General features: G+C 50.7%; 1 protein-coding gene across 1 annotated transcript in view; it reads left to right on the top strand.

Annotated features, from left to right (window-relative positions):
- Positions 1-25,109, top strand: part of SPATA13 (spermatogenesis associated 13) — a 206,721-nt gene that overhangs the window by 160,415 nt on the left and 21,197 nt on the right. The window lies entirely within an intron of this gene.

Here is a 25,109-nt window from a genome sequence, read left to right as displayed (position 1 = left end):
TGCGCCCCGTCCGCCTGCCCTGGGCCAGGGGTGGGGAGGACCCACCGGGTGTCAGGAGCTGCCCCTGCAGGGGCCAGCTTATCGCCCCCTGTCCAGGAAGGGTGCCCTGTGGGCTCTGAGCCATCACGGTGAGCCTGACCTTGAGAAGGTCTGGGGACCGAGTTCCTACCATGGAGGAATGAACTCCTGACCGTGAATGGGCTCCCGGGGAGGATTTGTCTTAACCTGACTTTCACAGCTCTTTCTGGGTGTTTGAGGTTCACCAGTACTGTTTGAGCAGCATGGAGGAGTTTTTTATCTGATAGAGTTGTTCATATGCCACCTGAGTCCTTACCCGGTGAATACGTGCTGACCCGAACTCATGGAATGATGCAGGTCCCTGAGAGAGCACGCTGACGTCCGAGCCAGCGCGCTGGCTGGACAGTGGCCTGGCCAGGCGCACGGGGCAGGAGTAGGACGGGCGCTTGCCGTGGGGCAGGCGCCGCCCCGCGTGCTCCGCTGCTTAGTTCCTCTGATCGCGTGAAGCTCTGGTGGTTGCTGTCATCCTCCTTTTACAGACCAGAAACCCCAAGTGTAAGTAAGGGAGCCCCCAACGATGTGGCAGAGAAGGGCCTTGAATCTGCAGTCAGATAGAGTTTTCACTGCAGGCCCACGTTTTTAACCACTGAACTGTGCGACTCTAAAGAGACACAGCAGCCTGCCGACGACCAGACCTTCGGTTGCCGGGTTCACCGTCTTACCTGTGAAAAGCAGCATCGCGCGGCGCGCGTGAGTGATGGATGGGGTGCTCGGACGCCTGGGTTCTGGGCAGCGCTGCTGCCCACCGGCCAGTGGGCACGACCTCCATGTGACGGTGGTGACTGGAGCCGAGCCGCGAGAAGGGGCGGGATTTAAAGAGTGTTCTTTCCAGAGACTTGAAGGCGGTCGAGGGCATCACTCGGCCTCTTTACATTTCAGGGAGAGGGAGTGGAGGGGGGGCCACAGAGGGTGGAGAAGAGAGAGGGAACAGGTGGGCCGAGGCCCCAGTCATCCTCCCCCGAAGAGGATGGAGGATGGAGGAGGTGGCGAGAGCATGGAGATGGTGACGGGAAGGTCGCTGATGGATTGTGACCCGGAAATGGTGGCAGAGGGTGTCCTGGGAGGGCCGCGCCTCGTGCTGGGCGGTCAGGGAGGCATGAACGGTGAGGGTGAGGGAATGTCCTCCACATGGTGCCGCCTGGCTTCTGCCTCAGCAGGAATCCGGGCTGGACTCTCGTCAGACAGGGTGAAAAGGAAAGAGGAAGCGGGGGCGGCTGGAGGCCGAGGGAGTTTTCGAGCATCTCCTGCTTTTGTGGTCCTCTCGGCCGGGCAGGTGGGGCCCCTGGCATTGCACTGCCCGCCCCCCCAACCCCGTCCCGGGGCCCCTGCCCTCCGGCCCCCCCACCCCCTCCTCAGGCCAGGCTTCCGCCCACGCTGGTCAGAGTTCCTGTTCGGTCCTTACTGCTGTTTCCCTGTGAGCTTTCCCCACCGTCACTGGAATGGAGTCCCAGCCCCTTAAGCGAGTTTGCAGACTCTCTGCCGCCTGCCCGCCACGGTCTGCTGCTCTCGCATCTCCTCCGGCGCTCCCTCACCGCCCGGCTCTCCGCTTGCTCTGCCCAGATTCCCCTTCCTTCCCTTCACATACGGCAACGTTCATTCCATTCCAAATTCAAAACTCACTGCCCTGGGGACCTGTCATCTCTCTGCACAGCAGTTGCTTCTCTCCAGCCCAGTCATCAGCGTCTGGTGATGCATTTCGAGAAAGTTGTCCAAGAGGAGAGAAAAGGCTGCAAGCACACGATGCCTTCGAAACGTTACTGGTGATGGAAAAAAAGTTGAAACAATGGAAATGCCCACTTTCAGTGGGATAGTCTAGGGTCATATGGGCGACCACTTCAAAACAGTTTACAGCATCGTTAGGGAAAGCCCGTAACAACGTGGAAAATGACCGATGTAATATTAAAGTGAGAAAAAGGGAAATAGTGTTGTATTAGTTTGCTAGGGCTGCCGTCACAAAGTACCACAGACCAGGTGCCTTAAACAGCAGGAATGAATTGTCTCAGTTCTAGAGGCTGGAAGCAGGGTGAGTTCCTCCCGAGGCCTGAGGGGGACCCTCTGCCGGCCTCTCTCCTGGCTCCTGGCGGCCTTGGGTCCCCTGTACCTCGGCATCTGGATGCATCTCCCTCACCTCTGCCTCCGTCTTCACGCAGCGTCCTGTTGAATCAGGGCCCACCTTGATGATCGCATCTCAGCTTGATCATCTACTGAGACCTGTTTCCAGATAAGACCACAGTCACTGGTACTGGGGGTTAGAATTTTAGCATCCTTTGGCGTGGGGGGGGACACAATTCAACCCATAACATACCATGATTGCAGCCGTATACGGCGTGTACACATGTGGTCAAAGGTTTACCAAGAATATGCAAAAGTGAAAACAGTGTAGTTAGGCGGGTAGGAATATAGATGGGTTTTCTTCTAACCCTGTCCTCATACAAACAGCTCATTTCTGCACTTTCTGTGCTTTGTTTTGAGTTGAGTGTTCTTTTGTTGAGAAGCAACAAAAACTGACTTTACCTAGTTGGAGCAAAAGAGAACGTCTTGGAAGGGTGTCAGGTGTTCCCAGAATTGATGGGGTGTCTGGGAACCTGTCTAGGAAGTGGACGGGAGCCTGTCTAGGAAGTAGATGGCAGTCGGGGTTGCTCCTGGGAGTCGGGGAGCCACATGCAAGGAGCCGAGGAAGGCCAGTCTGTCCGTCTTTGCCTCTGAAGTCGCTCAAGAGGCAAAGTCCCAGGATGGGGTTCAACTCCGCAGCTCAGGTGACGTGTCCACCACCTGGGGGCACTGGGACAGAGTGGAGGATGGGGTCCTCCAGGGATGGACCCCTTGTCTTCGGTACAAGGAGGCAGGTGCGTGGATTCCCTGACCACGATGGAGGGAAGGTCGTTCCCCCAAGGGAAATCCAAGTGGTGTTGGAAGTAGAAATAGATTCTGGACAGATGCCCCATTTGTTCATTCATTCAGTGTCTTTGGAGGACCTGCTATGTGCCAGGTGACAGCCATGAGCACAGCAAAGCCCTTTACCTCACACACATTCTAGTGCGGGGATGATAAATTAACAAGGAACTGTTACATGGCAGGTGGCACACCGTAAAGAAAGATAAAGCAGGTAGAGGGTATTCGTTGTTTTTTGTTTTTTTTTTAATTTAATTAATTTATTTATTTATATTTGGCTGTGTTGGGTCTTCGTTTCTGTGCGAGGGCTTTCTCTAGTTGTGGCAAGCGGGGGCCACTCTTCATCGCGGTGCGCAGGCCTCTCATTGTCGCGGCCTCTCGTTGCAGAGCACAGGCTCCAGACGCGCAGGCTCAGTAGTTGTGGCTCACGGGCCTAGTTGCTCCGCGGCATGTGGGATCCTCCCAGACCAGGGCTCGAACCCGTGTCCCCTGCATTGGCAGGCAGATTCTCAACCACTGCGCCACCAGGGAAGCCCGAGGGTATTCATTTTTAAAAGAACATCGTTTTAACAATGACGCACCTATTCCACGTCTAATTAAAACCCTCTCACTCCTTCCGTGGAGGGAAACAACCCAGAGGCTCACCAGTAACTGCAAACGTCTCCCAAGTCCAGGGCCTCTGAGTACCTCCATCTGTGCTCCAGCCCCACTGCAAAGCCTCATCAGTGTTTATGCCCAGAAGTAAGTCCAGGCAACACACCCTTCCATAGTGGAAAGAGGTGGAGGAAAGGAAATAGAAAATACATAAATATTGTGTGTACATGCACACGTGATGCCAGGAAAGGATGCTTCTCTTCTCTGCCTCTGGTTGTGAGGCACACGTGCTACTTCTGACTCTGCCCAACTTGACCCCATCGTTTGCTCCGGAGCCTCTGCCCCGAGCCCGGCCTGTGCTGGTCTTTGCCAGCTGAGGCGCTCCAAGCCTTCACTCCAGGCTCTCAGCTGGTACTGGCTCTACTTGTTTAGAGTCGCCATGGTCTCCTCTATTCCCCTCTCTTAGTCAAAAATCAGTCAATCTACAAAAAAAAAAAAAAAAGTGTGAGCATCAGCTCTGAGCCAGACACCACTTTCACCATTTGGAGAACAGCAGAGATTAAAGCATCCCAAAGCGTTTACATTCCAGCATTTAAACAGATTCAGGAAGTGGGTAAGTAGGATTAGCTCAGCCACTGATGATCGTTCTGGAGAAGGTGAAGCTGGACACGGTGGAGGGCGACCTCGTGTCCCTAAGAGGTGACGTTGGAGCCGAGACCTGGAAGATCTGAGGGAGGAGAGGTCCCAGCAGAAGGGGCACCAGATGCCCGACGCAGGCAGGAGCTTGGTGTGCCTGAGGTTCAGCGAGAAGGCGGGGGTGCCTGGAGCTCGGGAATCGGGTGGGAGCGGACGGCGCAGCCTGGAGGTTAGAGAGAAACTGGATAGAAGGGGCGTCGCAGGTCTCGAGAAGCGGTCGGGGTTATTCCGAGTGAAACGGGAAGCCGTTGCCAGCTGGGCTTCAGAGAGGAAGGCTGTCTGCGGAGAGAGGGCAGAGGAAGGAGGCTAATTGGAAGGTTATTGCGTTGGTCCAGTTGGGAAACGATGGTGGCGGCGACCACAGAAGACACACATGTGTTCCCTGGACGCTCATTTTCCAGAGCACGAGGAAGCTTGAAAGCCGGTCCTTCGCTCTGAGTCAGCGGGGCCAGGGCTGGGGCTCTGGTGGAAGTACTTCTCTCTTGGGGGAAGAAATTCAGTTTGGACAGAGCTGAGTTACCGGAGGGAAATAAAATACTTTGTCAATGTATTATTAAGTGATCCCAAGCCCCTGTGTTGCCCTCTTCGTTTCTGGGCTATGGTGAACATCACCCTCTCTCTGGGGAGATTCCAGCAGGGCTCTGATAGGTAAGGCAGGCAAATCCGAGTCTAGAATAAGTGTCTCTTCCAGTAAGGACAAACCATCCACCGCTCTGTTATGGAAAGGGTCCATTGTAATCAACTCCCCACAAGTAGTCGTCTGGGTCCTTCAAGGAACCATATCATTAACTCTGTTGAGGGGACACCCTGTGGTTTAGCCCAGGCTTGGCGTCTGTGCCTGCCACCAGAGCCATTTTATTTTTTTAACCCACTGATTCAGCATCAAGACGACCAGGAACCAAGATGGACATTTGCCCCGTGGGACATAATGCCACACGGTTGTGAGACAGCCTCGTTTGCTGTGGGATTCCTGTGGGACAGATGATTTCCCGTGCTTTGAGTGTATTCTGACGTATCCAATCACACCCCTGCCCCAGAGCCGTCCACGAACCCATTTTGTTCTCTCCAAGCTCCCCCAGTGGCTCCTCAGAAAAGCCATTTGCTCTGACCGTGAATCCACACAGGCTCACCCCTCACTGAGGCCAGAGTATCGCTTAGATTTTACTGCTGGGGGGACTTCCATTTCCGGGGGCACCAGGGAAGTGACAGGAGGGCTCGAAGGAAGAGTTGCAGTAATGGGACCCCGGACCCCAAGGTCACCTGGCTTCTGCTCCACGAGGAGGCCCTGAGTCTGGAACCGACTTAGATCTGGGAGTTGAGTGAGGTCCCTCGATTCCCTGTGGTGGTGGCTCAGGTGCGCCCTCTGCTCACCGGAGTTGGCCATTTCCCGCTACACGAGTCAAGCAGTACCTTCACGGAGCCCCTCATCAGTTTTGTCCCCCAGGGACCCTGTATCAGTGAAGCGCAGCCGGAGATCAGGTGGGTCACACCGTCCCAGTGACCGGGCAGGCCCTGCTGCCTAGGGCAGAAGCCACGCCCACTTTCCCAGGTGGACATCCCACCTCTATGGGGTCCTGGACTCCTTGAAATAGAAGCCTCTCCTGCTGGCTCCCTGGGCCCAGGGAGATTAGCAGCAGGTTGATTATAATGTAGCTGCCACGTCCATGATCTGGTTTGGGAGGTAAGCCCAGGGGAGGGTGAGGACCTGACACACCGGCTCCAGCGTTTCTGTCCCCAGACTTGCACCCCTTCTTCTTCATCTTCGGAGAGCTGGCCTCTCAGCTGCCTTATGAGTGGGCAGCCCTGGGTGCCCGTCCCACCAACGTGCTGGAGTGGCCGCCCCGCCTCAGGAGCCCGTGTGTTGAATGCACGATCCCTGGTGCGTGCCGCCCAGGGGGACAGATTTGGTCTGATCTAAATTATGTTTAGTAAATGCCGTGTGTGGGAACCTTGTTTGGATTCTGATACCGACCAGCCGGCTGCGAAAAGGTCATTTCGAGACAAGGGGGGACATTTTCACATGGAATCAGTATTCAGAAAAGGAATTATTGTTAATTTTGTTCATAGGGATAACGATAGTGTAGTTATTTTTAAGTCCTTGTTCATTTGGGTACATACTAATATTTGTTGCACGAAATGATACATGGGAGATTTGCTTTAAAATATCCCCAATATTGTTGGGAACTAGTTGGGAAAAATTGTAAAATATTGATCCTTCTGGGTTCATCATATAATTTCTCTCCTTTCATGTTCGTTTGCAATTTCATAGAATAAAAGGTTTTAAAAATAATGAAAAGGGTGTTTCCTCCGCCCTGGTCAAGTGTTGTCAAAACCTCCAAATCCCAGAAGTGCCCACAACTAACATTTTCTCAAAATGTAGAAATGTGACCATGAGCAGTTTAACTTTTCTTAAGAAATGAAGACCTATTCCTTTTAGGTGAACGTGAGGTCCTCCTCAGAACTTTGCAGCACGGTGCTGGGCTATTTTCCAGAACCAGCTACATCTCTCTGGCTTTGTTTAGAGCTCTTGTCTCACCTCCTCCCTGGCCCATATGTCGCTGACGAGAGCTTATTACATGGAGCAATCCTTGGTCACGCTTACCCACTGCACGGGTGTGGTGTTGGAATAATAGAATTCCACCATGAATCACAGTGGTACTCAGAAGTGCTTTTCTCAAGTTCACGGCTGGGAGGGTGCCAGCCTATAAAAACCCTGTGGCTCTGTTGGCGATAGTGTTTGTGCCCCTTGGGTCTTGTGCCCCTTGTGCTCTTCCTTGGGTCTGAGCAAGTGTGCCTGTGCAGTGCTGACTTTCTCCTAGGGAACTACCTTTGCTGCCTTTTATGATGTTTTCTCTTACATCCAAGGCAGCTTATTCCATCGCAGCCTGATTTTCCCATACTTATTTCCGTTCCTGCCATCTTTCCTCTCGTAACTAGTCTACCTGTTCTGATCAGAAGTCAGATTTGATCGCCCTTCAAAATTCTTATTTTCATGTCTACTCATGCTTCTCTTTCTACCCATCCCATGCATCGAGTTCAGATTAGTTTTCTTCTGTGATGTAAACAAAGTGATTGTCTTAACTGTCTCCCAGAAAGAACAACATCCAGTTTCCTTAGCTGGATGGAATCTTTTTTATTTTATTTATTTATTTTTTTGTGGTACGCGGGCCTCTCACTGTTGTGGCCTCTCCCGTTGCGGAGCACAGGCTCCGGACACGCAGGCTCAGCGGCCATGGCTCACGGGCCCAGCCGCTCGGGGGCATGTGGGATCTTCCAGGACTGGGGCACGAACCCGTGTCCCCTGCATCGGCAGGAGGACTCTCAACCACTGCGCCACCAGGGAAGCCCTGGATGGAATCTTAATGGGTCACAAGCAAAGGAATATAGCATGCCACTGAACCGGTAGATTTGCGTATGCCATTTAAAAAATATATTTGTTACATTTTCAATAAGGCTTTTACTCAACCAAAAAGTATTATTTTGTAATAATGCCAAACCACAGAGGAAAGAAAATGACAGGATTAGGTCCAATGAAAACTTATTATAAAAAATAGAGAAAATGACTTTCTGGGGAGACACAAACGTGAGTTGACTTGATGGACTCTTTATGGCTTTTTAAAGTATTTCGTCCCACATGCTGTGTGGAGTGGCCAAAAAAATAAAATTAAAAAATAAATAAATAAAAGGGACTTCCTTGGCGGTCCGCTGGTTAAGACTCCGCGCTTCCAATGCAGGGGGCGTGGGTTCAATCCCTGGTCGGGAAACTAGGGTCCCACATGCCGTGTGGCACGGCCAAAAAATAAAATTAAAAAAAAAAATTCAAAATTACTCAAATGATTGCTTGATTTGATTTTTTTCCCCACATCTTTATTTCTTATGAATATAGTCACTTTGCACGCTAGGAAAGAGGATCATGTTAAACCAGTGTAGCCCTCCAGTGACCTGGGCCAGAATTGCTGGATCTGCAGCAGAATCATGTCATCATTGAAGCTGTCACCCATGGCGCTGTAAAACTCTAACTCATAACCACCTGTGTACATTATATTTTCGTTAGGAAACAACCAAAAAATCCAGTCCTTAAGGGCATGATGCATATGAATAATATCTTGTTCTATAAAAGAATAACCCAAGTTACACAAGTGGCCACCGATGTGTGAACCGGCCAGTGTTGCTGGGGGGAGGAGGTATTTTGAAAACCTACTCTGAGGTTTAAAAATTCCTAGTTCTGCTGTCAGTGAGAAAGCAAGAAAACAATGCTACAGACCGCACTGCCATTGATCAGGGTCTACCACGAGAATATCAATTTAGAGAGAAGGGTGGGGAATTGGATAACTTAGAAATTTCCAAACTAATGAACTTATGACGAGAAATCCAGCATGCTGCCTTTTTCCTTTCGCCGAGGACACACTGAGGCCCGTTTTAGAGACGTGTCCAGGTCTGAAAAGGGATGGCAGGTGTCCCCCCGAGTGGGTTCCTGCTTCCTCCGTCCGTGTCCGCGGAAAGGCCGGGCGGAAGCTCCCGCGGGGGCCCGGGCCGGTCCCACTTAGCCCATCATGAGCCCGGCGACCTCTCTCGGGTGGACCCGTAAACTCCCGAGCCCCGCACGGGCGCTGCCTTCCGCCGGAGCCCCGGGGGGAGCGGCCGCACGTCCGCGGCGCTGGAGGGCCTGGGGTCCTGCGCGCGGGGCTGCACACGGGGTCCTGCACGCGGGGCGGGGGGCGGAGCTGCCCGTGCGCCTCCCGCAACTGCCGCCCGCTGCCCCCGCGCAGCCCGCACGCCAGCCTGGCTTTCCTCTGGTGAAGGTTCCCACACAGCTTTCAGGCTGGTTTGTCTACGGGAAAAAGGCGTGTGTCAAGACGGTCCACTGGCTTTAAAGCCCAGTAGTTTCAAAGGGCAACTGAGGTTATCACTCGGGATATCCTTCCCCGCCCGCAACTTCCAGTCGCTCTGTTTGGTTTTGTGCAGAGATGTATTTTCTCAGCCATGGAGAGATCTCCTTATGTATGTGCTTATTTACTTTCCTGCATTTAGGAACTAGTATTGGGTGTAAAGGCCAGTTTATCCAACCTCATTATGAAGTTGATAATATCATTAGGAAATGACGTAGGATGTGCCATTAGGACATAGTCAAACAGTGGCATTTCAGGATGCGTCCAAGGTGCGCGGAAGCCTTTCTGACTTGAGCTTTTAGTATGCTCTTGGGTTAGGAGACACCTCGTTTGTATTGATCCACTGAACACACACACCTGCTGTTGTGTAACACATACGTTTATATCAGTATGAGCCCTGTGATAAGTGAGGCACTTTGTGGAGGCTGGCTGCTCCCAGAAGCCAGAGACTGAGCTCATGGAACCTCCCGGCTGGTGTCCAGACCCGGAAATACACTGCAACAGCAAAGGAGGTGAGTGTAACCGCAGAGCAGGCAGATCCCGTCTGGGGAGTCCCCAGGCTTTCCCCAGAAAATGACGTCACAGCCGAGACTTGAAGGCTGAGCTGGAGTTAGATGCAGTGTGTTGTTGAGAGAGGGTGTATTCCAGGCTGGGAGTGATACAGACCAGGGTTCTTGGCCTCCTTAATCAATAGAAATGGATTAGAGGCCAGATGAGAAATTCAGGCAGGGCTTTACTGGGGCCCCTGCTGCAGCAGGGGGGATTGAGAACAAGTAACAGTTACCCTTGCTCCCTCATTCCCGGAGGGGCGGGGGGTGGTCCCTTATACGGGGTGAGGGTAGGGGTGTGTCCAGCGCTGGAGGGGTGGCTTAGGCAGTTGGCCCACCGCTTAGGTGGTGCTCAGGGCAGGGGGCATGTGCAGTGCCCTGCCATTGCTCCAGGCTCTTCAAAAGCGGCAGTTGAGTTTTTTTAGTCTTTTGTATCTTTTTGTCCATAATTTGTCCCAACTGCACATGCATGCAGTTATTTTTAGTCCTGCAAGTTTCTTTGTATTTTCTTGCTGGAGGAGAAGTTTGTCCAGGTGCAAGCATTGAAGCCCTAGCAGCAAACGGTCCCAGATGTCAGGGGAACAGCATGTGGGGAGTGTAGGAGCCAGAGGAGAGAAACTTGAGAAACCCAGGTTTGGGTCACCCTCAGAAACTTTCTTAACCCAGCCATGCGCTCATCAGATGGAAGTGTCCTTGGTGCGGACAAGGCCTGCACCTGCCCAGGGCTCGCTTGGGGGGACGGCGCCCTCTATGCCACTCTCATGGGTGGAGTTGTGTCCTTCTTGGGAGTCAAGGCCATGGCTCCAAGCTAGCTCTGGCAGCTGTAGTCGTTACTGTAGTCACGGAACTAGTTCAGCTCCATAAACCAATGAAATGTAAATATGAGACTCAAAAGAGATTCATATTTATGAAAACTAAATACTTTGAAGAGGCTTAATCAAGGTGAATTGCTAAAAAATTGTTTTCAGTCAGATAAAAATTGAGAGCTGTAAAACATGGAAAAATCAGGGAATCTGTACTCAGAACGCTTCTGGTCATTACTTTAAAGCATCCAGAACTGGCGATCGTAGTTGACGCCTCATGGGTGTGACATGCAGAATGATCACAGGGGGAGACCTCTGGTCCTCGATGATAACGGAGGTGAATCAGCTGCACCTTGTACGTTGAAGTTGAGGTGTTCTGGGCATGATGCGTGTGTCATGTTTTTGACTTGGGCCTTTCAGGCAGCCGGACTACCTGGTGGGAGGCCTTGCAGCAGCCCCTGAGGCTGTAGCGAGATGAGCTGAGGGGCAGGGTCGAGAGGCGGGTCTAGACGAGGGATCAGACTACCAGAGGTCGGACAGAGCCTGCCCATTCAGGGCCTCCTGTGAAGGGGGTCAGACTTTATCCTGGGGGCAACCAGGAGCCGCAGAAGGGTTTTAAGTGGAGTGGGATGGTCAGGTTTGCATTTTGGTGATGTCACTGGCTAGGTTGTAGACCTGCCTGGGGACAGAGGAGGCAGTCAGTGGGCAGAGCCCTGAACTAGAAACTCGACGGTTCTCCTGGAAAAACGAAGACGTGGAGGTCGAACAATTGTCCGGATGTTTGGGGGGCAGACACCCCAGTGCCCCGGTGATGGGAGGAGCATAGGAGAAAAGCACACGAGTGGGGGGCTTGGGTCTGTTCCAGGCATTGAAGTTGGAGGCGCAGGTGGGACAGCTAGGTGGAGATCTTATCCCCTGGCCTTCACCATGAGGGTCTCAGGAGGAGGTGGCCCAGGCTAGAGGGGAAACTGGGGAGTCAACAGCAAGTGATTGGCTCTCAAAGCTGATGCAGGGAGGGGTACCATCCAGGGTGTGTGTGGAGTGAGAAAAGAGGGTCAGCATTTGGGAGCCAGTAAAGAAAGGAATCCACAAAGAAGATAGAAAAGGAGTGGGGCTTCCCTGGTGGCGCGGTGGTTAAGAATCTGCCTGCCAATGCAGTGGACATGGGTTCGAGCCCTGGCCCGGGAAGATCCCACATGCTGTGGAGCAACTAAGCCTGTGCACCACAACTACTGAGCCCCTGTGCCACAGCTACCGTAGCCCGCGTGCCATAACTACTGTAGCCCACGCAACTAGAGGCCATGCTCCACAACAAAGAGAAGCTGCCGCAAGGAGAAGCCCATGCCCGTGCACCGCAACAAAGGAGCTCCCGCTCACCGCATCTAGAGAAAGCCGTGCACATCAACAAAGACCCAATGCAGCCTAAATAAATAAATCTGTGACTCTGTTTTTTAAAAAAAAAAAGAAAGAAAAGGAGTAGCCAGACAGGTGAGTGGTGTCCAGATGTCCAAGGATGCTGGGCTCCGGGGAGGTGGTGGTTATGATGTCACCTGTGCCCAGGGCCAAGTCGGAAGCTCTGAACCATACGCATGGCTCCAGCAGCAATTAGGAACTTGTGGGTTTTGAGAAAAGCGGTTTCAGTTCAGTGAGTGGGCAGAGCCGGGATGCAGGAGGGTGTCTGCAAGATTGTGCGGGGAGTCCAGACCTTATGTGTGAGTGTGAAGGGATTTTATCGATTTTGTTTATTGGTGTTGGTTTTCTGATTTGATGGCCAAAAATTTCCCATAAGTGCTAGGGCTAATTAAAAACTGTTTTGCTATAATATTAAAAAAACTATTTTGGCTTTACATTACCTTATCTGAAAGCTCGTTAATTGACTGTGTGAATGTTCATTTGTACTAAATATTTTTGAAAGAAATAGTCTGTTAAATATACACCAGAAAGTTCCATTCCTTGATCTAGAGTTCTGTTCTAATACCCCAACATGAAGGAACTGGGGGCAGTTTAATCATAAGGGTTTATGCCATTTCAACTCTGATGTTTTTAAATTAAATAAATTGTAAGAAATTACTGAAGCATATTTTTTTTAAGTCTTGCAGTGAAGTTATTAACTTCATTAAGACCTTAATTTTATTTTTTACTTGGTCAAGACAAAGAACAGGTTTCTTCCCTTTGCCTTAGTTTTTTGTTGTCGTTGATCCTACTTCTAATTTGTTATTCTGGCGTTGTTCTATTCTAATAATTGTTATGAAAGTTAATTTTCTTATGAACCAGACTTTGGGTCAAAAAAACAGTGGAGTCCCAGTCATCTATTGACCAGCCATGTGACCTTGGCAAGTTATTTAACCTCGAAGTCTTAATGTCCTCGTCTGTATAGGAAATATTATTGTTGTCCATCCCACAGATGGGTGAGAGTGACCTGATACACAGTAAGTGTGCAGTAAATTATTACAGAGACCTAAAGAGAAGCACTAATTGTTCTGGGGACAAGGATAGTGATGATTGGTGAGCTGTGTTCGCAACCAGAGTTCTGAGTTCCTAACTCAACTGCGCTAACAAGCAGTTTAACCTTTGACAAGTCACTTAATCTAATAGGTAAGGCCCTAGGGCACCAGGAGTCCATATGGAACAATATTCTGTTTAATTATTATCCAAATATAGGTTAAACTGATCTAAAAGGCAAACACTCAGGTTATAGGAAAAAAGAAGGTAACTCGAATGAATGTTTTCTGTTGACTCTCTTGATCACATCACCCAGAGACGCCTCTCAACTTTTTGTTAAAAGGAAAGAAGAAAAGAAAAGGAATGGCAGGTGTTGAAGGGTGTGTGTGATGCCTTGAGATTATTTTAACCAAACCTTGTCTGATCTCTTATTGTTTGAATGAGCTCTTTCTGCGTCTGCTTTTCCAAAGTTTTCTTTCAATGATGAATCACAGAGAAAATATTTAGTCAGATCGTCCTTGCTCAGGACCTGTGGAGGGTGATCGCAGCGGAGCTCTCGGGAGGCTGGTTGAAGGGTCGGTGACATCGAGCCCTGATGGTCAGGTGTGCACGTGCGTCGGGTCTGGGCTCTCCCGTCTCCAGCCTGCTTCACGCTCTCCTGCCAGTGATGGCGGGCGCTGGGTGTATTTATCTGTGAAACAAGATGATTCTGTTCTCTCGTCTTTAGGCGGGTGTCTTCCTGCCTCCTGACACCGTCCTGGCTAGATCCTCTCCCTGCTGACCACGCCGTGAGACCACGTGGACTCCATGGTCAGACCGATTTAGAGCCAGGAAAGGGTTCTGTCTGCAGGCACAGGCCCTGCAGATACAGACACCAGGGCCTTAGACCGCAGGCCTGCATGTCTGAGAGGTGTGTGGGCTTCAGCAGCGCTTAGCTGCTGTCTCAGCCTTATCAGTGCCCAGAATCAAGAGTTGTTTTTTTTTTTTTAAAGGAACACAGTGTTCTAGTTCCTGTCTCAGAAAAACATCATAACGTTTCTTTAACGTTTTTCCAGCAAACTCTTGAAATTCTCATCTTCTAACATTTAAAAGCTTCTCGATTCTAAGATGTGTATTTGTTCCAATCATTCTAAACTACAGAGCTAAAAAAGTTTTTAAAATATCATGTGTCTAATGCCAAGTCTAAGACATTGGATTTTTTATAAGGAAAAGAGTAGGGAATTATATTCAGTATCCTATAATAAACCGTAATGGAAAAGAATATGAAACAAAATATTTATATATACATGTACAATTGAATCACTTTGCCATACACCTGAAACTAACACAACGTTGTAAATCAACTACACGTCAATAAAATAAATTTAAAAAAAGCAAAAGAAAGAACATTAAAAGTCAGGGGAAAGAGAGCAAGAGAACTGAACATGGAGCAAACCACCACCAAGCACCCAGCCTCCGCTCGTGTCGCTGGTCTTGCGGACATTCCGAATCTGAGGCTTAAACACATGCCATGCTTTTTACTCGCTCGCTAGTCGAGATCTGAGTCCTGGATAGTGAAGCCAGCGATCAAAGCAGGCCAGACAGACCCCAAAGCCCGCATTGGTCCGTCCCACTGGCTGTCTCCCAGGCACTGTGCTGTTGCAGGAACAGAGCACAAAGCTATTTCATTCATGTGCACAGAAGTTTACCCATGTGCCAGGTTTTAAGTCCACACCCTAATAGTTGCCTTTGATTACAACAAAGAAAAAAGTGAAATTCATCCATTATCTTGTTTTGCTCTTGTTATGTTTGAACCATATCCTAAGGATCCAAAGACAAATAAATGCAGAAAAGAAGTGAAATGTGTCCCAGACCTTGAAGGATGGAAACCCCACATGGTTGTTTCCAGAAGACAGGAAAGGCTTCCGTCTTAACATAGAGATGGTACCTTATCGTTTAAAGGACAACTTTGTATCTGTTTCTGAATTAGTCTAAAAATTGTAGTCAGAGCCCAGGACCACTGTCTTGTTTGGGGCGGTTTTGGAGTGGGGGGCGTGGGGTGGGGTAGATGGGAGGGCTCACTAAGTCATTGAGAGCACATCTTCCATCAGTTAGGGTGGATAGGCACACGGTACCTCGGGTGAAAGAGCAATAGCTTTGAAGACACACCTCTTCGTCCTCTGCCTTTGGCTCTCAACGGCTTGTTCGTGTTTCCCCCGCTCCGTTTCCTGTGTCTAAGTGATGGTCCCTCCCCTCTGCGTTCGGGAGGCTGGCTGCTGCACGCTGTTTCAGGAAGACCTAAATGGAGCCTACCTTAGCCATCCTCAGGCAGGCAGCTTACCGAAACGGGGTCTACAGTTCTACGTCAGTATGTGCTAGAAAACGTTATGTGCTGCGTTGACTGTCTCTGGTGGTGTTTTCTTATGTTTCTCTGGGAAATGACATAACTGTGACCTGTAGATTAGTACTAATGTTTGTCTTTAATCCATTTAGAATAAAGGCATCCCTCTGGAAACTCCATTATTTATGCTAATAGACAAGGGAATGTGGGTCTGAGTAGCTGATGGCAAATGTAGTTGATTACTTCCTGTTCAGAAATGCCCCCACTGCAGCTTTGGGAACTGCAGCCCCGTGTCAGCAACGGGGACAGCGGGGGAGTGTACTCAGAACCCTCGCTGTGTTCCTCTTGATTCTGGGGCATTGTTGCTCAGGTGGGGGTCTGGGCTGGGGCTCAGTCCAGCCGAGGGCAGGGGCTTCCTCGGTTCTGACGTGCACCCAACCTTGAGCTCATTTTCTGAAATTGGCAGTAGTGCTGGGCCGGAGAACAGCATGACTGTCCTCGGGGCCGCCTGCCGCCCTGTGTCTGTCCTGTAGCTCTTGGTAATGGGGCCTTACCCAAGCCTAGAAAAGAGGGGAAGTTTTAGAATCTTACCAGGTTAAGGACATCTCTGAACCATGCAGGGAAGCTGCAGCTTTGGTGAAACAGCAACAGCTGGGAAACGTTTGTTGCTGAGTAGATATCCAGTGCTGGTGATCTTTCTGCCCAATATCAGAAGGTGGCCATGTAGGAAAACCTGTACCTGGACTTCCCTGGTGGCGCAGTGGTTAAGAATCCACCTGCCAATGCAGGGGATACGGGTTCGAGCCCTGGTCTGGGAGGATCCCACATGCCGCGGAGCAACTAAGCCCACGCGCCACAACTACTGAGCCCACGATCTAGAGCCCGCGAGCCACAACTACTGAAGCCCATGTGCCTAGAGCCTGTGCTCCACAACAAGAGAAGCCACCGTGATGAGAAGCCCGCTCACTGCAATGAAGAGTAGCCTCCACTCGCCGCAACTAGAGAAAGCCTGGGCACAGCAATGAAGACCCAACACAGCCAAAGGAAAAAAAAGAAAAAGAAAACCTGTACCGTATTGTACTTAAGAAGATACCAAAAATTCAGAGCTAAATGGAACCTTAACGACCACCTGCTCATCTCAAGAACCAGTTCTGGGCAGGTGGAGGGATGAGTACTGGTTTGAGTTGGAGGTTCCACTGCTAACTTACCTCGCCAGCAGCCTTCTTTTCCACACATATGGATGTAACTATGTAGGGGTCTTAGGGCCACTGGGCCGAAAATAGCCTTACTGTAGAGTAAAAATCATCGTAACATCCCGCGTGATTCTGACTTTTATCATCTCTGATTTCTAAATATTTGATGTTAATGTATAATTTGGATTTCTCCACTTGCCCGTGGGACTTAATCCCTTGCTGAATTCTTTTCGTGGTACCAGTAGTCAAGGTTCGTGACAGCTTAGTCTTGACCACATAGCAGCATCTTATCCAAGGAGAATAGATTCGTGTGTTGGCGGGGGGCGGAGGGGTTGGGGGGATGGAGGGTTTTGGGGGGGGTGGAGGAGGTTAAGACTTCCTTCCACTATGCTTAAGGTCTTTGTTGCAGTATTCTTATTGATCTGGTAAATATAGGCTCTAATCACTAAAGAACTTTCCAGACCTAAAAGTCTAACCTTCTCTGTAGCTTTTTCCAAAAATATCTTGGAAGCATTTTTTGGGTCATCTTCCTTTGAGAAGTTGCCCCACTGAATTCAGTGCAGTTTTTGTTTGTTTATTTACTTTTTTCCTTCTTTTTATCTTTATGTTTGTTTTGAGTGTCTGTGCAGTAAAGTAAGTTTACTTAGTGAATGCCTTTGGTTTAAGATCCTGAAATCCCAAGGACCTTAATCTAGCACCCTGACCCCATCTCTGGATTTAGAAAAAGTCCTTGGGAAACAGAAGCTGCCCTTTGTCCCAGCTGCCCAGGGAAAGTGAAAGTGAGCCGTAGAGCCAAGTTGAGACAATACCAAGGAAATGTGGCCAAGAGAGCTGCTGCTTTTTGAAAACTTGCAACTTTAACCAGAAAAAAAATTTAAGAAAATGAAAACACTCCGGATTTTATTTGCCTCCTGCTGGATTTTAAGCTTTGTTAGAAAAGATGCTCCTCAGAATTAATTCCCGCTTCGCTGCTTTGTGTCTCAGTATTCAGCGTTTCACTTGTTCATTCTAACGAAAACCAGATCCACCCGTGCATTCCATGGTCTTCCTTTGTTTCTGAATTAACACTTCTCAAGCCTGAGTGTGCCTCTGATCCCAGATCCCTGGGTCTGGTTAAAGTCAGGCTGTGATTCCACAGGCCGGTGGAGTCTGCAGTCTGCACTCCCCACCAGGGACCCGCTCTCCAGTCACCCGGCGCTGCTGGTCCCTGGACCGCACCCTTTGGGGCAGTAATAACGTGTTATTGTAAACAGAGAGTTTTGTGGCCTTTTGGGAAATTCTGTGTTAAACAAGGTGACACAGATGTCACGATCTGGATTTGTAGCCTGCGGGGACTGACATATCCTCTGGATTTCCAGGAAGTAGATACAGTGTTCAGTGGTTTTCAGACACTTTTCGTGGACCATATTATACTAGTATTCCACATGGGATATAGGAAACTTTACCTCACAGAGAGTGGTCTGCCCTGAAAAACAATTTCAAGGAATCTTTTGAGTCCGTCATTTAATGAAGCACTGCCTTTATTAAGAATAGATATGCCCTGGGAATTCCCTGGTGGGTCCAGTGGTTGAGACACCATGCTTGCACTGCAGGGGGTCAGGGACTGAGATCCCACATGTCTTGCAGTGCGGCCAAAAAAAAATGTGTATGTGTATATATATATATATATACACACACACATACATACACACATGGGGAGAGGGAGGGGGAGGGAGGGAGGGAGAAAGGAAGAAAGGAAGGAAGGAAGAAAGAAAGAATAGGTGTGCCCCTGTTGAATGAACTGTCTATTCATCGTTTTTAAAAATTTTACTCTTTTCAGTCGTTTAAAGATACTTGCAAGGGGTAGATTCGAAGCCGCCCCGGTTCTGTGAGTGGCATATGTGTGCTCGCAGGTTACCCTTTGTTGTGGTTTGTTGAAGACTTCGCTGGATTTAAAGGTGGAATGCACCAAATCAGCAGAAACAGCCACAAATAGTTCAAGATGAGAAAAGCCTATGGTGAAGCGCGTGGTCGGCGTGGGTGACGTCACTGATCATGCAGCTTTGCCCCTCGAGCGTGGTCGGCGGACCTGAGGTTTGTCAGAGTAGCTGCTGCATGATCTGTCCTGTTCATTAATCCCCAAGAAAGTGCCCGCGTTGTTCTGATATGTTCTCAGGGACCCTGAGAGCGCTGTCCGAGCCTGGTTGTCCCCACTGTACAGACCAGACACGGAGACCCTGGAGGTTGGAACTGGCGCCCATCACCCCAGAGCCGGCACGCACTCACGGGCTCAGTTTTGAGCCATTTACTGGGGGACAACCATGTGATCCCTACTGTGTGTATACCATCTCCTTGCTCATTAACTTAAAAAGTCAGCATCTTCAGTGTTGTGAGGAAATTGAAGGAAGCTGTTTGTTAATAGGTGTCCTTTCACAATATGACTTGCTTGTTGTAGATAACTGGGAAAAAAGTATACAGGAAATAAATAACCCGTGTCAGCTAGAGAGAGCCTCTTTAAAAGGAAAAGACGATTCTCTTCATTATAGAGAACAGATACTTCATATAGTGAAAGAGACGCCTACCCCTGTCACATACACACGTATGTGCATATGTTTTAAGCAAACCCCACTTTTCAAATGAGTTCACGGATTTGCAGTTAACAGTGTAATGTCACAACTGAAAGTTTTGTCATGCCTTAGCATGAAATCCCAACTCCAGGTTTGAACCTAGCAACCTCTCTGCTTCTTCCCCCATGAAATGGGTTCCTTCTTTTTTTTTTCTGAGCCCGCCCCTTTATTTTTTTAATTGAAGTACAGTTGATTGACAGTGTTGTGTCAGTTTCTGCTGTACAGCAAAGTGATTCAGTTACACACATACATACATTCTTTTAAAGTATTCTTTTCTATGATGCTTTATCACAGGGTAGTGAATATAGTTCACTGTAGGAGCTGGTGGTTTTTCCTCCTGTATGTAATAACTTACATCTTGAAAGCTCTCTTCGGGTCTGCCTTGGGCTTTGGGATTGCAATGAAGAGCAGCCTTTCTCCCACCGTCATCGGAGGCTCTCCGGGGCCCCTGGTAGGCAGATGTGGTGCCTGGTTTCCTGGGTGGCCGTCTGGCCTGCGTTTAGGCTTTCCTCCCCGCCGTCCAGTCTGAGGCTGTAACCTCAGCCGCCCGTGGGCGGGCGCTGTGAGCAGTGAGGCTCTGGCCGGCAGGCACAGGCGTCAGCAGTGAATAAGCGATTCTGTCGTCTCCTCAGCCAGAGCCTGTGCGAGTCTCCGTGATGCACAGTCACCCCCCAGCCCCGCTCTGAACGTGGCTCTTTTCCAAACAGAAGGATGGTGGCTAGAGGGGAAATTGCAAGATTCTGGAGTCTGGAAAGCCTTCACCTGGGTACGTGTGCAGAGAATGGACTCCTGTGTCTGGCCATGTTGCCGATTCCCCTCTGTGTCCTTGCAAGTTGCAGGGCTCTCTCTGCTGCTTCTTGTCGAGTGTGTGTGTGTGTGTGTGTGTGTGTGTGTGTGTGTGTGTGTGTGTAAGTGTGTAAGAGAGAGAGAGAGAAAGCTCACTTGTCCCGCCCGGGGTCCTAAGGGCAGTTCTAGGCATGGGCACAGTGAATCAGAGAAGCTGGTGTGGGTTACAGCACAGCCGTTGGTGTGAAATAAGAACCAAACGTGGGCTGTCCGTTACGAGTTACGGGTCTGGTTTTTGTTGCGCTAGTTTTTGCTTCTGTTACATGAAATTTCTTTATACAGGAGATTATTGTTGGGGTCCGTAACAGTGTTCCTTGCTAATTTGGGGCGTGTGAGGTTTAAGGGTATGAACTGATTTTTGAGAAATACTGTCGACTGTTTGCGAAAGTGTTACTGCCCAAGACTCAGTTCCTGTGTGGTGCTTTATCCCACCTTGCTTGTCAGTGTTTTTGTGAGTGTTGTCAGCTAGACTAATTCCTATTTAAGTGTGAAGGAAACATGGTTCTCTGATACTAGGAAGTTATCAATTGGAGCCCGTGTATTCTTTAAGGGGAGTGAGAAAAAATGCTCCACAGAAAGAATTCTGGCTGACTGCTACACATGGGTGCAGTAGGATGCTTTAAAAAAGAAAGAAGTCTTGTCGCTGTTTTTGCCTTACATCATAGCTCAGGCTGAAATGAGTGGGAGTCACAGGTGAGTCTGAAGTCAGCACTGGGCCTTGCAATGCAGTGTGTATTTTGTGCTTCCTCCTTGTTTTGTTGGCTTTCCGTGCAGGCCGACAGCAGACAGGGCTGTGATCAGGGCTCCTGCTTCCGGCCTCTTCACTAACAAACATTTAGAAAAAGAAAAAGAAGTAGCCCAGATATTCCTGCGTTCAGAGCACAGGCCTGCCTGCCAAGGGGCTGTGCTTGTCACTTGAGTGGCCGGTGGTCCCACTGTCCCGCGTGGAGGAGTGCTGGCCGCCCGGCCTCACCCTGGGCGGGGGAGGGGTGTGTGCGCGCCTGTGTTTATTCCAGGGCAGCCAGCCTGATGGAGCCCGCCCCCCGCATTCCTCTGCTCCCGGGGCGGGCACGGGTCCCAATCCTCATTCCCAGGGTGCGGAGGCCGAGGGAGGCTGGACGCAGCCTCCACACTGAGCCGGATGCTCTCCCGTCGCTGGGATGCGCAGCTGGTCAGGCCTCCTGCGTGGGGTCCGCACCCCCCTCCCCGTGTGCCCTCCGGCTCCCGCACTCCAGCCCTGCCGGCCTTTGATGAGCCTGGCTGTAAAGAGAAAGGAGGAGGCAGCTCGGCCCGAATCTTCCCTTTCCCACTGGTTCCGTGTGTTCCCGGGACCGTCTTTCATGTACTCGCTCTACGAAGCATGTATGTGTGTGTGATGCAAACGCGATGTTTAATCATCCTTAAGTGACATGCCAGCTTAAAATAAAGCGGAGAGCTTGCTGAATGGGGGGCTCTGTTTTCTTTGAGATCCCTGATTGGCCAGGGGGCCTACGGGACAGCTCGGCGGCTCCCGGGAGGGATGTCCTGCAGGGACTGGGGGCGGGAGCTGTCCAGTCACTGCGGCTCAGAGAGCCCAGGGCCAGGCAGGTGCATGGCAGGATGGCTTGGGAGCCAGACAGATCTGGGGTTGAATTCCAGCCCCACCTCCGGGGAGCGGTTCCTTAACCTCTTTGAGCCACAGTTTCCTCCTGTTTAAACAGACAGTAGTAATTCCAGGAGGCGTACATGGCTTGGATGAGATGATTTATTTAAGCTCTTAGCACAGTGCCTGGTACACACTGTGAGCTCATTCTGGGGATGCAGTGAGACTGGAAGGGTTCCTCCTCAGGATTTGTTCAGCCAGCCTGCAAGGCAGCTGCCAGGAGCTGGGAGGGGTGTGGTGAGCAGCCTCGAGCTGCCAGGGGGCGGCCGAGTGGAGGAGGGGGCGAGGCTGCGATGGACGGGCAGCCACACCGCGGTCAGAGCCACACCCAAGAAGAGAGGAGAAAACAGACTGCAAGGGGCCAGCCCAGGCTTGTGGCAGGACGCAGAGGAGCCCAGAGCCTAACCCCAGGGCTGGGTTGGCGGCTGAGGACTGTCCAGCTGCTGCATCTCCAGGAGCACAGAGACCCTGGGGGCAGTGCCTGCCCAGGGCTCCCGGCCCAAACCCCAACCTGCCTGTCTCAGGGCTCGGAGTGCCCCTTCCGCAGGTGATAGAGAGCATATGGGATACACCTCTAGGGCAGGATTTGCCTTTACATTGAGAAGAGGGAAAACTTTTCACTTTTAGTGGTTTAAAACAAACCTTTTTAAACTCCTTGTAGAAACAGTGCACCTTGGAGGTTTGGTGTAAATTGAGTCCCACCGTGACATGACTCCCATCGCTGCTCGGGCATCAGAAGGTGGCCGAGGCCCTAAGTTGAGTCCAGATGTAAAGTTCTCTGCTGGGAGGGCTATTTCCAGAAGACCCGTGGACATTATAAAAGGTTATCAGTGAAGGGTAGCGCGCCCATTTCTAGTACCTTTTTGACCTTCTTAATGTCAACATGTTTAAAAGATTCAAAAATACTGTGTATGGAAAGTGGTTTGAAAGTCTAAATTAGGCTAATAGGGACTTTCCTAGAAGCAACATTAAATTCTAGACAGGAAGAATTTCGTGCTTTAATTCGGTGACCTGACACTGACTAATAAGCATGGTCTTGCCCCTGAGGAAGTCAGATGGGGCAGGAGTGGGGCAGATGTGAGGAGAGATGCACACACAGCTAAGGAGGATATTGTAGTGAAACGGCTAAAATATGATGACAGTGTAAATATGGTGAACGTTTTAAAACCCGACACCGTTACTGCGCAGGGGCAGGGAGCGTAGGCAGGAGAGTGGAAAATCATAACCCATCACCGGTGCGTGAGAGCTTGGCCGCCCCGAAGGAGAAGGGGGCATTTGATGGGCTCTTTGGGTGGGGACATCGCTCCAGGTGGGCAGGTCAGTGTGGACCAAAGGATCGCGTCCTTTTTGTAGAGCGCAGGGAACGCTAACAGAGTGGCTACAGCGGAGGTGTTCAAGCAACGAGTCAGCATCCAGTGTTCTCCAGCCTATGTCGCTGTGTAGACGGGCCACACAGTGCACATCCCAGGGCAGACCCGTGCACGTGGGGTTAAGGAAGCTTAGCCTGAGCGCCTGTGGTTTCCAAATGTAGCCAGGCGTCAGAGTCGCTTGGGGAGCTTTGGAAAGAGGTTCTCAGCAAACCCCTGTGATGGGACGCCATCCACCCTAGAGGAGTGGCCCTGGAGTCGGGGGTGTGTTCCGACATCCAAGGCCCCCCGTGGCCGGGTTCATGCCCCCTGTTGCATCTTGGGGCCCGGGAGCCGCGCCGGGTGCAGGGACCTGGCCAGTGGTCCAGACACGGCTGCAGCAACTCCCCGTGAAGGCCGTCCTAGGCTCTGAGCGCAGACCGCCCACCCGCCCGCCTGGTTTTGCCATTTCTGCTCTTAGGATGGCCCGTGAGAACGGTTTATCTCCAACCTGAGGAAGCCTGAGTGATCAGCAGGTTTCCTAACGTCCGTATTTTTAACGGATTATTCTAAGTACGGGAACTTCCCTGAAGTGACCCTTGTTTAGTGGAACACCCCTGGAGAATGTTGTGCCGGTCAGGTGTCCACACCCATGTGGCCTGCACGGCAGGTGCCCAGTTATGACACCTGCCATGTTAGCTCTTACCTTCCCCTGATCTGTCCCCTGCCCTCCCCGACCCCGTGTGACAGGTAAGGGGACATTTTTCCCCAGCTGCAAAGAGGGGCCTGGCTGGGGTCCCAGCAAGGTCTTGTGCTTTTGAAATTCCATCCCTCTGATCAAAAGTCCTTAAACGTGCAAAATTAAGCCAAACAGGAGAGATCTGATGTGTGTCCTGAGAAAAATTCCTGCCGGGACACGGGCTGGGGACCTGTTTGCCGCAAGTGGGACTCAGGATCCTGTAAGAAGGCCTTAACCTCCGGCGTGTGTTATAGGATAAAGTTTTCCGTTGTTGCTGATGTGTGATGTGTCCTGTCCTAAAAACTCACCTTGAGGATCAGTTGTCAGGTTTTGTCCCCTCACAGACGTGAAATCCAGGTTCAGACAGAGGAATGTCACCCTCCCCAAGGAGTGTGGACACTGTTCATCGTTGGCCTTTTTTATAAGACTCCCGTTGTCAGACTTCGCTGGTGGCGCTGTGGTTAAGAATCCGCCTGCCAATGCAGAGGACATGGTTTTGAGCACTAGTCTGGGAAGATCCCACATGCCACGGAGCAACTAAGCCCGTGCGCCACAACTACTGAACCTGCGCTCTAGAGCCCGCGAGCCACAACGACTGAGCCCGCGTGCCACAACGACTGAAGCCCGCGCGCCTAGAGCCCGTGCTCCACAACAAGAGAAGCCACTACAATGAGAAGCCCGCACACTGTAATGAAGAGTAGCCCCTGCTCGCCGCAACTAGAGAAAGCTCGTGCGCATCAACGAAGACCCAACGCAGCCAAAAATAAAATAAATAAATTTATTTAAAAAAAATATCCTGCAAGCCTCGCAGCGTGACCAAAAAAAAAAAAAAAGACTCCCATCGTCTCCACTGCCTGCAGCCGTCCTGACTGTACAACGGCACGTCCTCTGGCTACAGGGTTCTCTCCTGAATGTTTCTGAAGGCGTCAGGCCAGGGCTGGAAATGTGGACGGGGTTTCCTCAGATCGGTTCATTCAGGAAGTGTGTAGAGATTTGGGGGAAACGAGGATTCAGGGGCTGAATCTGAAGGTACGACTGTGTGAAGGGACCGGCGGGTGAAGGGGGCAGTGGTCCAGCCAGCGCATCCCCTCGAGACCCGGGACGACATCCCCTTTACGGGGGACGTTGACCATGAAGATGAGACAAGCGCGGGATAAATTCATGTTGCAGAAACGTAGAGTGTTTACGCACATTTACTCTGTGGTCCCAGAACTGTCCCTGCAGAGGTGGGTGCTGTCATCAGCACGCAGAGCCTTTGGACCAGAAGGATGTTCCCGCCGGGCGTGGTGGCGGCTTTCACAGCCGTGGTGGACGAGCAACACGTCTGCTCTCGGGATCCTCTGTCTAGGAGTTCAAGGTTTTCATTTCAATTTGCAACAGACTTTGCTCAACGTTTACAAGATGCTTTTCAAACACGGCTTTTCCACACCTACTTATTCAACAGAAGAAGTAGTACAGCTGGGAAGGGTCTGGAG

This window comes from Globicephala melas, chromosome 18 (genome assembly GCF_963455315.2).
Source record: "Globicephala melas chromosome 18, mGloMel1.2, whole genome shotgun sequence".
In the NCBI taxonomy this organism is placed as follows: domain Eukaryota; kingdom Metazoa; phylum Chordata; class Mammalia; order Artiodactyla; family Delphinidae; genus Globicephala; species Globicephala melas.
The sequence above is the reverse complement of the archived record's forward strand: the minus strand, read 5'-3'. Positions and strand labels throughout refer to the sequence as shown.